Below are 13,354 nucleotides of genomic sequence, written 5' to 3'. Positions count from 1 at the left end.
GAATAACGGCTGGCCGAATGCAGTAAGCAGGGTATGCATGGCAGGAGGTGCCAACATTTGGGGGCACTAGAAGCGGTGCACGCTGGGCTGGCATATTTTGCCCTTCTCTCTACCCCTGTCCAGCGTCTCCCTTACCTGCTTGGTCTAACTTAATTTTTTTTTTTTCTAAACAGAGGGTTTACAGCGTTGGAGCGATTCAAACATGCTGCTTTCAGCCTCCTTGGCATTCTCCCTCTGCTATCGCAGTCTGCCCAGGTGGAAACAGGAAGTTGCATCAGAGCTGGGGTGGACTGCGGCAGAGAGAGAGAGTGACGAGGAGGCCGGAGGTTGCATGTTGAATTGCTCCTCAGCGACAGAAACCTTCTGCTTAAAAAAAAAAAAACATTTTTAAAGTTAGACTGGGAAGGTGAGAAAGATGCTGGACTGGGGGGGGGGAGGGGGAGGTAAGGGTTCAAAGAGACGAGATGTCAGAATGAGGGTGGGTGGGGAGGTGAAATGGAAGAATTAATCGGCTTGGAAAAAGTGGGTGAATGGGGGAAGGGAGAAGAGAGAAAGGAGATACTGGGAACCGTCTGATAGTTTGCAGGGGGGCACCAGAGTCCCTAGCATCGACCCTGGGAAATAAAACACGTTGATACATTTCTAACTGTACACTGCTTCCATAAAACAAGAGCTTAAGAAAATGCAGCTGTGAAGGTCTCTGGGGATTTTGCTCCAAAAGTAAGTTTCCAAGACATACATTCATCTTGAAAAGGGGTAAAAAGTACCCTTTGGATTTTGTCCCAATGGTAGAGAGATCGAAAATTACCTGTATATTATATACAGAATGGCTTCTGTGAATATATATGAATGATTTTATGAAACCAAACTGCGTATTTGGGGAAAAGTTCCATTATTATATTTTATTCTTATGGTGAATGATAGTGATGGGTGATATGCAGAATTAACCCTGCTTTTCTGTTGACAAGCTTACATTTTGTTTGGAGAATTTGGACTCTGCGCTACTGCTGCACACATGAACATTTTGAAATATGTGGAAAGGCATTTTAGAAAGGACATCCAACTCAGAATATGGACGTCTAAATCAGGAAGTCACAAATGGACGTCCACCTCACATGAATTTTAGAACAGGATACAGCCTGTTCCAATATACACTTGAGATGGATGTCCATGTGCTGGAAATGTCCAGCATGAACATCCATTTTACAAACCAAAACATCCAAATTATGAACATGGAAAACAAGGGACACAGATGTCTGTGTAGCAGCATAGGAATGTGGTGGTTATCATAACATTGTCAAACAGATATCCATGTAGTGCAGGTGGGTAGCTTAATGATTAGAGCAATGGGTTGAGAATCAAGTGACCCAGGTTCAAATTCCACTTCAGGTATTTGAGATTTTTTTTTATTGTGAGCCTTTCAGGAACAGAAAAATACCTACTGTACCTAAATGTACACCAATTCAATTGCCTTCAGGCTTGCACGTGTGACATATATTCAGATACAGTAGGTATTTTTTTGTACTTGGAGGATGCTTAAAATAAATAAATAAAAAGAGAGTTGAACCACTAACCATGTTGTTCTGTGAAGAATATCCCTAGTACCTGAAGCTGTTAGTACCTAACATCTGTTAGAGCCTGGTATCCCTTGCCAGTTTCACATTCAGGGAAGAGGAAGGGGGACAGCAACCAGTGGGGGATTAAGGAGATGTCATGTCTTATTCCCTCTAGTGGATAGCTGCTCAAACAGAGCACCTTTCTGTACCCTGGATGTGCCAAGTACCAGGTATAAATAACAACTTCCATCTTTTTACACATGGACGTCCCTTCCCCCATATTTTGGTCCTTCCCTAATCCCACCCAAAACATGTGCATACCATGACCCCCTTGCCAGATGGATGTACTGTGTTACAATTAATGTTACAGTTCTAATATGATATTTAAGAATAGGGGAAATTACTCAGAGCATGTGGTCGCAGCATGTGCTGTATTTATAAGATTTAAGATATATATATTGTGATGAACACAGTGGTTGCCCTACCCTGAGGAGGCTGCTAGGGGGCGCTCTCCTACAAGAAATAGAGAAAATGCCCTGTTCTGGTCCCTAGGGGGAGCTCCAGCCATGGACTGTACGTGGGGACCAGGGAGTATGTAGTAGAGGTTCCCTGTTAAGAGAAGGGCACCCAGAAGGCTCTGGACTCTTCCAGAACTGGGAGGAGGGGCCCAGAAAGGGTGTGGTGGGCTATTAGCAGCCCTATATAAACCATATCTCCTGGAAAGGAGAAAAGGAGAGCAGATGGGGACCTAGGACCAGTTACCTGAATCCAGTGAAGCCAGAAGCCTGATGCCCAGTAGAGGAGATGCCTTGGAAGCAGGGGGAGAAGGATCCCTCAAAGACCAAGAAGGTACTTACTGGACTAAGGACATAGAATGGATGGAACTGTGTACTAGTGTTATGGACAATTGCTAATGAGAATGGACTAGCAGCCGTGGGGATAGGACGATAAAGTTGTGAAGAGTGTTCTATCCAGGGGTGGAGGCTGTTAGACACTGAGACCCAGGTTCCCCACAGTAGATGGGCTCAGTGAGAGAACTGGTGCTAGATGACTAACGGCTGGAAAGAAGTGGGTTCCACAAGACTGCAGTATAGTCTAATAAATTGAATTTGCATTTTGATTGTCTCATTTGCATATATGCGAAGGCTGGAGAATCCTAGTTGAAGGTCCAGGAGTGTGCGAGGGGTCACGGCCCGTGGATCAGAGGGGTGACCGGGGCACCCTGGACTGGACAGGAGAGGATTTCCAGCCGAAGGAAGGCATGCCTGAGCAGTCACCCTGAGTAGGTCAGGAGCCCCAGATATAGAGGTGGGTGCTTGCAAGTGACTTGGACAAAACCAGCCGGAGTCCTGCTCAGGAGCCTGGGGCCAATGAGGCCGGGTAGAGAGCAAGAAGGGCACGTGTCTTTACAGACTGTCCTGAAGCCAAGTGACTGGCAGCCTCAAGAGGGCTTAGTTCAAGAATACCCTGAGGAGGGGAAGATAAAGGAAACCCCTTTTGTTTTGAACTGTTTGTTTCTGTGCTGGTTTTGCTGGAGTTACCCAGGATTTACCACAAGTTGTTTTGAACTGCTTTGGTTGGAACTGTCTGTGGCTGAGCAGTTTGCCTGGCCAATTGCAATACATAACTTGGCTTGGGAGCCAAGGGAACTTCGAGGAGACTGGCAAGTGAGACCCCGGCCAGCAGAGGGCTGCATTTCTGAATCACCCAGCGGCCGGGAGCTTCACAATATATATATATATAGAATTTATTCTCCACCAATTACCTATAAGGTAATAAGATTTACAATTGCAAGAATAAAGGGGAATTAAATATTATCTCTGTTGAATTACATTAACCTGCACTGCAAGATTTAAAAGCATGTGCTCAGAACAGAAAAGTCCATATATTTAGCTTCAAAAAGGGTTTATTTACAATACAGGCAATGTAATTATGTTACAAGCGAGAGGTAGTTTTAGAAGGATCTTGGTACAGGAGAAATTTGCTACAAGATAACAGATCTGAATCATAAATCATAAGTTAACTTACAAAATCTTTGTTGCAGAAGGTCACAGGTCAGGAATTCTTACAGCAGCCATTGGTGGAGGAGGAGAAGAGAAGAGCAGGGCAGAGCGAAGTACAGCGTCTAGAGGAGCATACTCCTGGCTTTTTATAATATCTCTTGCAGCACTGAGTCCTGAGTGATTTGCAAAGGATCATGGTCCTGGGGGGGCACTGAATCCTGGGTAATGTAGTTTGCAGAGAAGCTTGGTCACATGCTGTAAGCCTTTTGTCTTGTACATGTGCTGGTGTCTTGTCTAATAGTTGATGGGGGGGCAGATACACATCTGATAAGATTTGTCTGAGGTAGCTAGCTGCATTTCTATAGGTAAGTTAGTGTCTTTTGTTTTAGCCCCAGCCTGAACCATTGTCTGTGAATAGCTAGATGGGCTTTCAGTCTGAGTCATAGGTGGAGTCTTTGTTTAGAAGCAGTCTCTGTGGCGCTGTCCATCCTGGAGTTCTTATTATGCTGATGTACAGATATTCGCATCCATAAGGCATCTGACAGGATTACAAGAGTCTGTGTCTGTGAAGTAGGTGGGCTTCTTTTGTCAGATAGATGGTTTTTTTTCAGTCAGAATTTGTTTGAGAATAGTCTTTTGTTAAGGGTAGTAAATGTGTTGATGGCTTTAGGTAACCACCCAACTAGTTTCTGTTCTCAGTAGTTTTCCAGGGGGGAGGAAATGGGAAAGTAAAATCTTTGCAGCAGTACCTTTTATGTGATTCAGATCTGATCCAGCAAAATCAATAATTCTGACAATTAAACTCATATCAAGCTACAACTGCAGTGTTAGAAGTCCATATCCTGGCTTTATATAATTGGGATTTGGATGTCCATGCAATATGGATGTCCAAATGCCAGTTTTCAGATATCCAAAACAAGAATAGACTTTAAATAACCACCATAGTAGGCTACCAAAGAAAGAACTATTTACTAGCATTAAGAGCAATAATATTGTTGCATTTGTAGTGCAAAGTTCAGATCCTTTTGTTCACAAACAACTGACAGTCACGTGCAAAAATATTCTGTGAATGTCTGTAGTGGCTGTAGTGTCAACAACTGTGAGTCAACATTGGACAGAACCTGGATATTGCCCTAGTGACTAGAGTAGCCATTCCTAATGCAACACCCTCCTCCAGGCATCCCTGTGTTAGGATTTCCGATCTTCCTCTAACAAAGTCAGACATGCGTGACATCAAAAATTCTGAGAGAATAGAACAATTTAGAACTTATGAAGCTTAAGAAAAGCCATGGTGAGTCGGAGCAAGGTCCATCAAATCTAGCATCCTGTCTTCAACAGTAGACAGTCTAGGGCACCCATCCCCACAAATCTGAAAAAGTAGATTTTTCTCATAGCTTATTTACATAACATATCAAAATTGTTCTTTATTCAATATTTCAGATTACATAAAAAAAATGTCTTTTCTATTAACCATGCACTCCTCTCACACTCACTCCTAAAAAGGCATTTAATATGCCACAATCTTAACCCTCTATCCCCAGAGTTTATCCAGATGATCTACTAGGTGAACATATATTTGTAATTTCCTTTTAGAAAATCACAGTCTGGTCATTTAGATGATGATAATGCTTCAAAGATCCACCTTCTGAAATAATGATTATTAGAATTGTTCCTTTAATATGTTCATTCACTGTAACTTTGTAAACTCCAGGTGATTAAGGCATATTTTCTTACACCTGATGAGTTGTCCTTGGGCCAACCAAGTCACCTCCAAATTTTAAGTTTCTCACCACAACTTTCAAACTGCACCAACTTTGGAGATTTGTTTTATAGTCCCTCTAATCTTCATGAAACCAGACACAGTAATTGCATTTCACAAAGTGTTGTCAGGGGTTCAACTATAAAGTGCAGAGTAATATCATAAATATCTTATACACTCTTAGTACCCTATCCTATTTTTATCATCACATTTAACATACCTGAAATCAATTATATTCCTTGTATGAACTGCTCCCTCAGGGTAAACCTCCATTGGTATCAGGAGAAAATGGCGTCTGCTTACTAAAAATGTCTATACATATGCAGTGTTTCTTTCCCCTTTTATACTCTGGTAGACACTGTCACGTGAGATATCTCAACTATTCAACTTCTTTATTTAGTCCTAGCGGAACCACCTTCCTCCACTCATATATCAATCATTTCTCTTTATTAAACATACTTTGTAGAATATCACCGCCTGCATTTTCACTAAATTGAACCAAAATTACAAACTTTAGATCACTTATCAAATGCTTAGCCTCCATCCAATGGGCTACCAGTGGTGTTTCCATTTTTTGTAGTCTGATATCACTTACATTTTGGGCTAATCGATGCTTTACCTTTTTTTACAGTTCCCCAGTATAGCAAAGGTCACACGAGCATGTAATCGCATAAATTACAAATGTTGAATCACAATTTGTTTTAGATTTCAAATAAAACATTTTTTCTTTTGTTTGATTTGCTGTTAAAATCCTTGTTGTTTCTATTGCATATTGACAATATACACATGTTTCAGACTTGGAATAGCAACCCATCCCCCTATTATAATGTTTCTTCAGTTTTGCTCCCTAATTTACTCCCCTAGTATATGCAAACCTAAGCTTCACCTGAAACCTATTATGCAGCCCTAACATAGCCCAAACTATGGATGGCTTCACATTTGCACTTCTACCCCATGATCAGAGAGAATTGCGTGCTTAAATTTGCATGCAATTATCTCTGATCATAGGTCCGGCAAAGCTCCGTGCTGTTCCAGCGCTATTTGTAGAGCACTGTTTGCAACAGCGCGGGGCTTTTGATCATCTGTCTATCAGTGGGAGACTCTAGCCATCTCCTGCATGCCTACCAAAGTGGATAAGTTTCCTGCTGAGCCTTCCCAGCCATAACCCAAACTCCACCCCCCCCCCCAATCTCTTGTGGCCACCATTGCCTTTTTAGTGCTGCAGCAGCAGTAGTGGAAAAATCAGCATAAAAGAGTCAAGTGCGGGACCATTTCCCTGTATGCACTGCTTCTAGATCTCAGTCCCATCTTCTCTGACACAGGAAATTTACATCAGAGGGAGTGGGACTGCTAAACTTAGCTGGAATGCATGCAGGAAAATGATCCCTTACCTTCCTCTTTTATGCTGCTTTTGTCAAAGCTGACTACTGAAGGCTGCAAGAGTGTAAAGTGGGAGGGAGGAGGAATAGAGAGAAAAGGGGGAATGCTGGAGTAGAAGGGCAGGGGAGAGATGGAGAAAGACAAACCATGCTAGATGGAGGAAAAAACTGAAAAATAAGGCAATGCTGAATAAATGGGGGGGGGGGGGGAAGCGGGGAGAGAGATGGAGGGATGGTGGATGGGAAGGAAGAGAGATTGGGTGATGCTTGATGGGGGAAGAGACAGCGAGGGGATGATGCTGGATAGGGGAAAAGAGAGTGATACAGAATTGGAGAAGAGAGATGGAGGGAGACGAGTTGATGGTGGATGGGGACAAGGGAGAGCAATGAGGCGATGGTGGATGAGGGGGAGAAAGATGGAATGATAGTCTATGGGAGGGGGAGAAAGAAAGATGGAGTGATGGTGGATGGGGGGATAGAGAAAGACGGGGTGATGGTGGATGGGGGAGAGAGAGACGGTGATGTGGATTGGGGGAGAGACGGGGTGATGTTGGCTGGAGAGAAAGAGAGAGACGAGATGAAGGTGGATGGGGGGAGAGAAACAGGGAGATGCAGGTTGGTAGGGGAGAGAGAGAGGAGATGCTGGATAGCTGGGGGAACAGATGGAAGGAGAATTGGAGTGCTAATATGAGGGATCAGAGAGAAAGCTGTAGGCAGACAGTGAAAAAGGATATTGAAAACCTGATCAAATGAATGAAATCTGAATAGACAGGCAGAAAAAAATAGCTGAAATAAAAAGATCAGTGTTGGAGATGGTTGTAGTGAAAGATGTGACAGACAGAAAGGGAGAGAAAAATGACAAATGGACAGGAGACCAAGAAAAGAGATGACAGGAAAGCAGTAACCAGAGACTGAAACCTGTACAATTAGAAAAATTAAATGACGTGACAAAGGTAAAAAAAAAATTTAGGGGTTGATATTCAGCCGGTGACAGGGGTAGAGTTTTTTTTAGCCACTGGTGGCATTAATCCTGGATATTCAATGCTGGGCCATGTCTAGGCACTGGCATTAAATATCTGGATTTATATGGCTGGCTATTTCTTTTGCGGTTAAGTGCAGTATTCCACACTTAACTGCATAAATGACACCGCATAAAGATAGAACTTATTCTTTGGCTGCTAAACTAGCAGTTAAGTGCTGAACATCGGCAGTATTCTATAAGTGTGGAATACTGCACGTATGCAGTTAAGTGCTGAACATCGGCACTTAACTGCATAAGTGCCCACTCTGCACCTGCACCACTCACAAAATAGCCAGATTTGAGTTTAGCAATCTGTGGTGAGATTCAGCAGCCCTAACCGGTTAAATGCTGATATCAGCAGATAGTCCTGAACAAGCGATTTAATTGGTCATAGGCGCCCGGTATAAGAGGCTTGGAGAGGCTAAGCCCCCCCCCTGCTGCAGCAGAATGGATCAGCTGTGGAGTCCAGCTGCTCTGAGGGGATTAAATTGTTGATTTACCTCCATCCTCACAGCAGGAGCTGCAGTGAAAGCCCTCTAGCAGTTGTAGAAATTGGTTTATGGTTTGTTTACCTTACTGCTGGGAAAGCAGGGGGGGGGGGGTTTGGCTGGAGGTGTCCTGGGTTGCCAGGGAGATATTTAAGGAGGATGACTTCCTGACCTGCACTGAGGACAGATAGCAGTAGAACGGATACTGGGCCAGCATGATCAGAAAAAGTCACCAGACAACAAAGGTAGAAAAGATCATTTTATTTTAATTATAGTGTTTGGAATATGTCCACTTTGAGAATCAGGTGCTCAACATTAAAAGTTTATATTTATTTACTTATTTATGGCATTTTATCCCACATTAAACATGAATTAGGGTGTTTTGTGGCTCTACATGAGAATTGTGATATTATGATCCCTTGTTTCATATTGTTGATGGTCTGCATTTTCCGTATGGGTGGTATATTGGTGTATTAGGTTCTGCCCAGTGTAATATTTATGGTACAGTAAGCTTCTGAGTGTGTTTTTGGACAAAGTTGTGCATAGTGTTTTGCAGTTGAGCGATTGTGGTTAGAATATGCTTTGAGCAACCACTTTATTCTTTGACATATGATACATATCTAATATCTAAATTTAATAAAAGGTATTAATTGTGACTTTTATTTTTATTTATTTATTTTTTCTGCGTGTTATCAGACAATTATGGATTTAAGCTCCACCCCTGGCCCCACCCCTAACCCCGCCCCCTGTAGCCTCCCCAAACAGTTGGGCCACCGACCGCCTATGTAACTGGTCATGAGCCATTTCTGGCAGGTTAAATTGCTTTGCATATTGCTCCCTTATTTTCAATTTTGTATTGGAATGTCAAATTTTGTGAAGTATATTTGCTGTCTTTATGGAACATAAGTACATAAGTAATGCCACACTGGGAAAAGACCAAGGGTCCATCGAGCCCAGCATCCTGTCCACGACAGCGGCCAATCCAGGCCAAGGAAACCTGGCGAGCTTCCCAAACGTACAAACATTCTATAAGTTATTCCTGGAATTGTGGATTTTTCTCAAGTCCATTTAGTAGTGGTTTATGGACTTGTTCTTTAGGAAACCGTCTAACCCCTTTTTAAACTCTACTAAGCTAACCACCTTCACCACATTCTCTGGCAACGAATTCCAGAGTTTAATTATGCGTTGGGTGAAGAAACTTTTTTCTGATTTGTTTTAAATGTACTACACTGTAGTTTCATCGCATGCCCCCTAGTCCTAGTATTTTTGGAAAGCGTGAACAGACGCTTCACATCCACCTGTTCCACTCCACTCATTATTTTATATACCTCTATCATGTCTCCCCTCAGCCATCTCTTCTCCAAGCTGAAAAGCCCTAGCCTTCTTAGTCTTTCTTCATAGGGAAATCGTCCCATCCCCGCTATCATTTTAGTCGCCCTTCGCTGCACCTTTTCCAATTCTACTATATCTTTCTTGAGATGTGGCGACCAGAATTGAACACAATACTCAAGGTGCAGTCGCACCATGGAGTGATACAACGGCATTATAACATCCTTCACCTGTTTTCCATACCTTTCTTAATAATACCCAACATTCTATTCGCTTTCCTTTCCTGGTGTTGTATATTATGCAAGAGTCTGGATACTAGGTAATATTTTGGGGTTGCTGAGCCCCTTTTGTTGTCTTTGTTATAGCAGAAAGTTATGTTGTGGCAGCAAAGCCCTTCAGTTTTTTTTAAATTACACTAAATGGAAACTGATGTTCCTTTTCCAGGTTTAGGAGAGCCTTAAGGACAACCAAGTTGAGTGGTGGGACTTGTATGGAGTAGGTGGGGCTAGGGGGCATGTAATAAACTCTCCCTCTCAAACATTGGACCCCCTTGGCAGCCTTGATACAGATAGTAATATATGGCAGGGCCAACTCTAGGCAGCTGCAAAGCAAGCACATCCTTGGGGGAAGCGCATTTATGGGTGTGATGTTTCAGCCAATGTTTTGACAAGTAAAGATGAGAAATATGCATTCATTGGCATGTATTTGATCCATTAACACATCTTAAATGTTTTAGTGCATGCCAAATTGATTTTATGCATGTTAACCTACAAATTAACACATTTAAAGTTGATGTCCATGTGTTAAGTTCTATTACATTAAAAAAAACTTTCAAATTCCAGGTAGGTGTAAAAAATTATAACTGCTGTTCGATCAAAAATGTTATTGCCTGATTAAAATTTTTGATTGCAGTTGATCCCATTTTTAATTGCAGTCCTGGATAGCACAATAAAATAGTTTAACTCAATATTAGTGATATTCAGTCCACTAACTGGTTAGCTAACTGAATAGTGGACTGAATATTTGGAGGGGTTAGCTTTGCTGATTTCCCACTGACCCCCCCCCCCCACCCAGAGCATTCCTTCTCCTGAACAGCCACCCCCCCCCAAAAAAAAAAAAAACCTCCCCCTTTGAAGACCCCCTGGAGCATTTACACCCTCCAAAAGCCCACCCCCAAGGGTATTCCCCCTCATGAAGAGCCCCGCTGCAATAGCATCCAGTCCACTCCTGAAGGACTCCTTGCAAGCGGATATGATGTGGTGGCAACATTAGTGTTTGTAAGGGTGCCAGGTCATTTAATATTTGAGCTATTGAGGCAGTGTTTTTCAGTGCAAGGCCTGGGGGCCAATGGTAGCCCCCAGAGAGCTCTAGGCTGACCCTGTCATTATTCTGCCTTTTTTTCTGTACTTTGCCTTTCTTCCCAAGCTCACAACAGAATGGGGGAAGTGGAGGGGAGGGGAGGGGGGGGGGGACCGCATGCTTGAGGGACAGGGCATTTCTCAATAGTAGAAGAGAAAGCATTTGGAAACGTCTAGCTCCTTGAGGATACCCCCAGGGAAACAGGGAAATGTTTGAAGGTGGACTGGTGGGGATGGATGTCATTGACGCACACTGGTCAGTAGTGTTGTGACCTCACATGGGAAGCTATTTGGCAGCTCTTCAACTCATTTGGATCCAAAGTGTCCCCAACTTAAAAAATTAGTGAAGATCACTGTATTGAGGAATTCCATAATTCTACCTGCTCAGTGTCAGGAACTTGCAAAGCAAAGATATCTTTCTCTTGCTATTTTTCTGCAGTGCACTTAGAATCAACAACAGGATAAGAAGCACAAACAACAGAATCTTTCACTCTAGGAAATAGGAAACTAACAATGTTAAGAGTATGGTCAAGCCATGATAATACCTCACTCACCAAATCAAAGCAGATCCATAAACCATCACTTAAAAATACTGATCCAATCTATGACTCGCCACATGAGTGTTAGAGTGAACTGTTGATACAATATGTATGTCCGATATGGCAGACAAAAGTAACTCTAGCAACTGAGACTTGGCATCTAAGGTTGAAATTGCCAAATAAAACAAAAGATGGAGTCTGAAGCAATGCTTTAGGAACACGCTCAATCAAAACCATTTGGTCAGTTGAGGGTGCCTACGGCAGGCAATAAACCAGAAACAGAGCATGTGCCACACACTAAGACAATGGAATTTGCAAATAAATAAATACAAACCAAATGAAAGAAAAAAAGCTTACTTTGTTGATCCGTCATGAATCAGAAGCCTGGCATGTTTAGTACCTGAAGAGTTGCACATTAGCTCTCTTAGTTAGACCCCAGAGTGTGCTTCAGCCTGCATAAAATGTACTAGAAGAAACCAAAACTGCAATGAATTGGATATTCAAAGCAAGCTAAACAAACGCCCAAGGCCTTGACCATGTTGTGTACTTAAATAAGCAATTTGTGAACTAATAATTTCCCAAATGCACAATCTAACTGGTGTATGTCCCTGTCTGAATTGAGAAATTGCACTCTTATCAGAAAAAGTGCATGGGCTTATCTTGATGGCTCAGTGGCATCATTGTCCACTGCAGAGTGAAGGGGACCTGGTTTGATTCCTGGCTCAGCTGGGCTGGAGATGCTTCAAAGGCAGCAGTTACAGCACCTAGAAGCAGGATTAGGACCTATGATACACACTCTCTATTTGTAATGATCAAACTAAGCACAAAAGGAAGAAGGTCTGTTAAAATGTGAGGCCAACAATCCAGGTTGTTGTGAATGAAGGCCCAGGGTCCCAGTATTGGCTGTGACTGAGCTGGAAGAGGAAGAAAGGTGTATGTATTGGGCCAGAAATAAATGTACAGCAGAAGGCAATAGGTACCTATCTGAACCAGTAACTCAAAATATTTTTCATTACTTATGCTTGAGATAGTTAAAATATAAAATTACTTCCAAGGGTAAAACGTACATACTTACTTCCCTCCGCAATTGCACACGTTTACATCTACTAATTTGTGTGGATGCTTCTTGGTGAAAACAGATATGTACTTTTAAAAAAATTTAATTTGAAACCTATTTTCGACCCCATACCCAGGAACACCTTCCGCTACAGCAGGAAAAATTCATGCAAAATGGCACAATGTGTATACTTTTACTCACTTATAGGGGGAGCAGTTTTATAAAAGCCCATTTCTACAGGCAAAACACTTTTTTAAAAACTTAGAAACATAGATAGAAGAATGCAGATAAAGACCATATGGCCTATCCAGTCTGCCCAGGAGCTGACTCTGTGGGTGCTGTGGGTTCTTGAGCACCCCCAATATTGAGAAAATTCCTTGTATGTGTCCATGGAGGGGTTATTTCCATTGGGCTTAGCACCCCCAATAATTTTGAAAAGTTGGCTCCTATGCTTAGAGATCCTATGCACGCCAAGCTTTCCTGAATTCATTTACAATTTTTGTCTCCACCACCTCTATTGGGATGCTCCATGTATTCACCACCCTTTCCATGAGGAGGTATTTCCTTAGATTACTCCCGAGTCTGTCCCCTTTTACCTTCATCCTATGCCCCCTCATTCCAGAGCTTCCTTTCAATTGAAAGAGACTCACCTCTTATACATTTACGCCACAGAGGTATTCAAATGTCTCTTATATCTCCCCTCTCCTGCGTTTCTTCCACATATTGAGATCTTAGTCTGTCCCCCTATGCTTTATGACAAAGATCACTGACCATTTTAGTAGCCATCCTCTGGACTGACTCCATCCTGTTTATATCTTTTTGAAGGTGTGCGCTCCAGAATTACTACTGTACCTACATTACTACT

The 13,354-nt window shown here is 42.4% G+C and overlaps 1 protein-coding gene across 1 annotated transcript in view; it reads left to right on the top strand.

Annotated features, from left to right (window-relative positions):
• Positions 1 to 13,354, top strand: part of DAB2IP (DAB2 interacting protein) — a 527,970-nt gene that overhangs the window by 475 nt on the left and 514,141 nt on the right.

The sequence above is a fragment of the Microcaecilia unicolor genome, chromosome 6 (genome assembly GCF_901765095.1).
Source record: "Microcaecilia unicolor chromosome 6, aMicUni1.1, whole genome shotgun sequence".
In the NCBI taxonomy this organism is placed as follows: Eukaryota; Metazoa; Chordata; class Amphibia; order Gymnophiona; family Siphonopidae; genus Microcaecilia; species Microcaecilia unicolor.
Note: the sequence above shows the minus strand (reverse complement) of the source record. Positions and strands in the feature narration are given on the sequence as shown.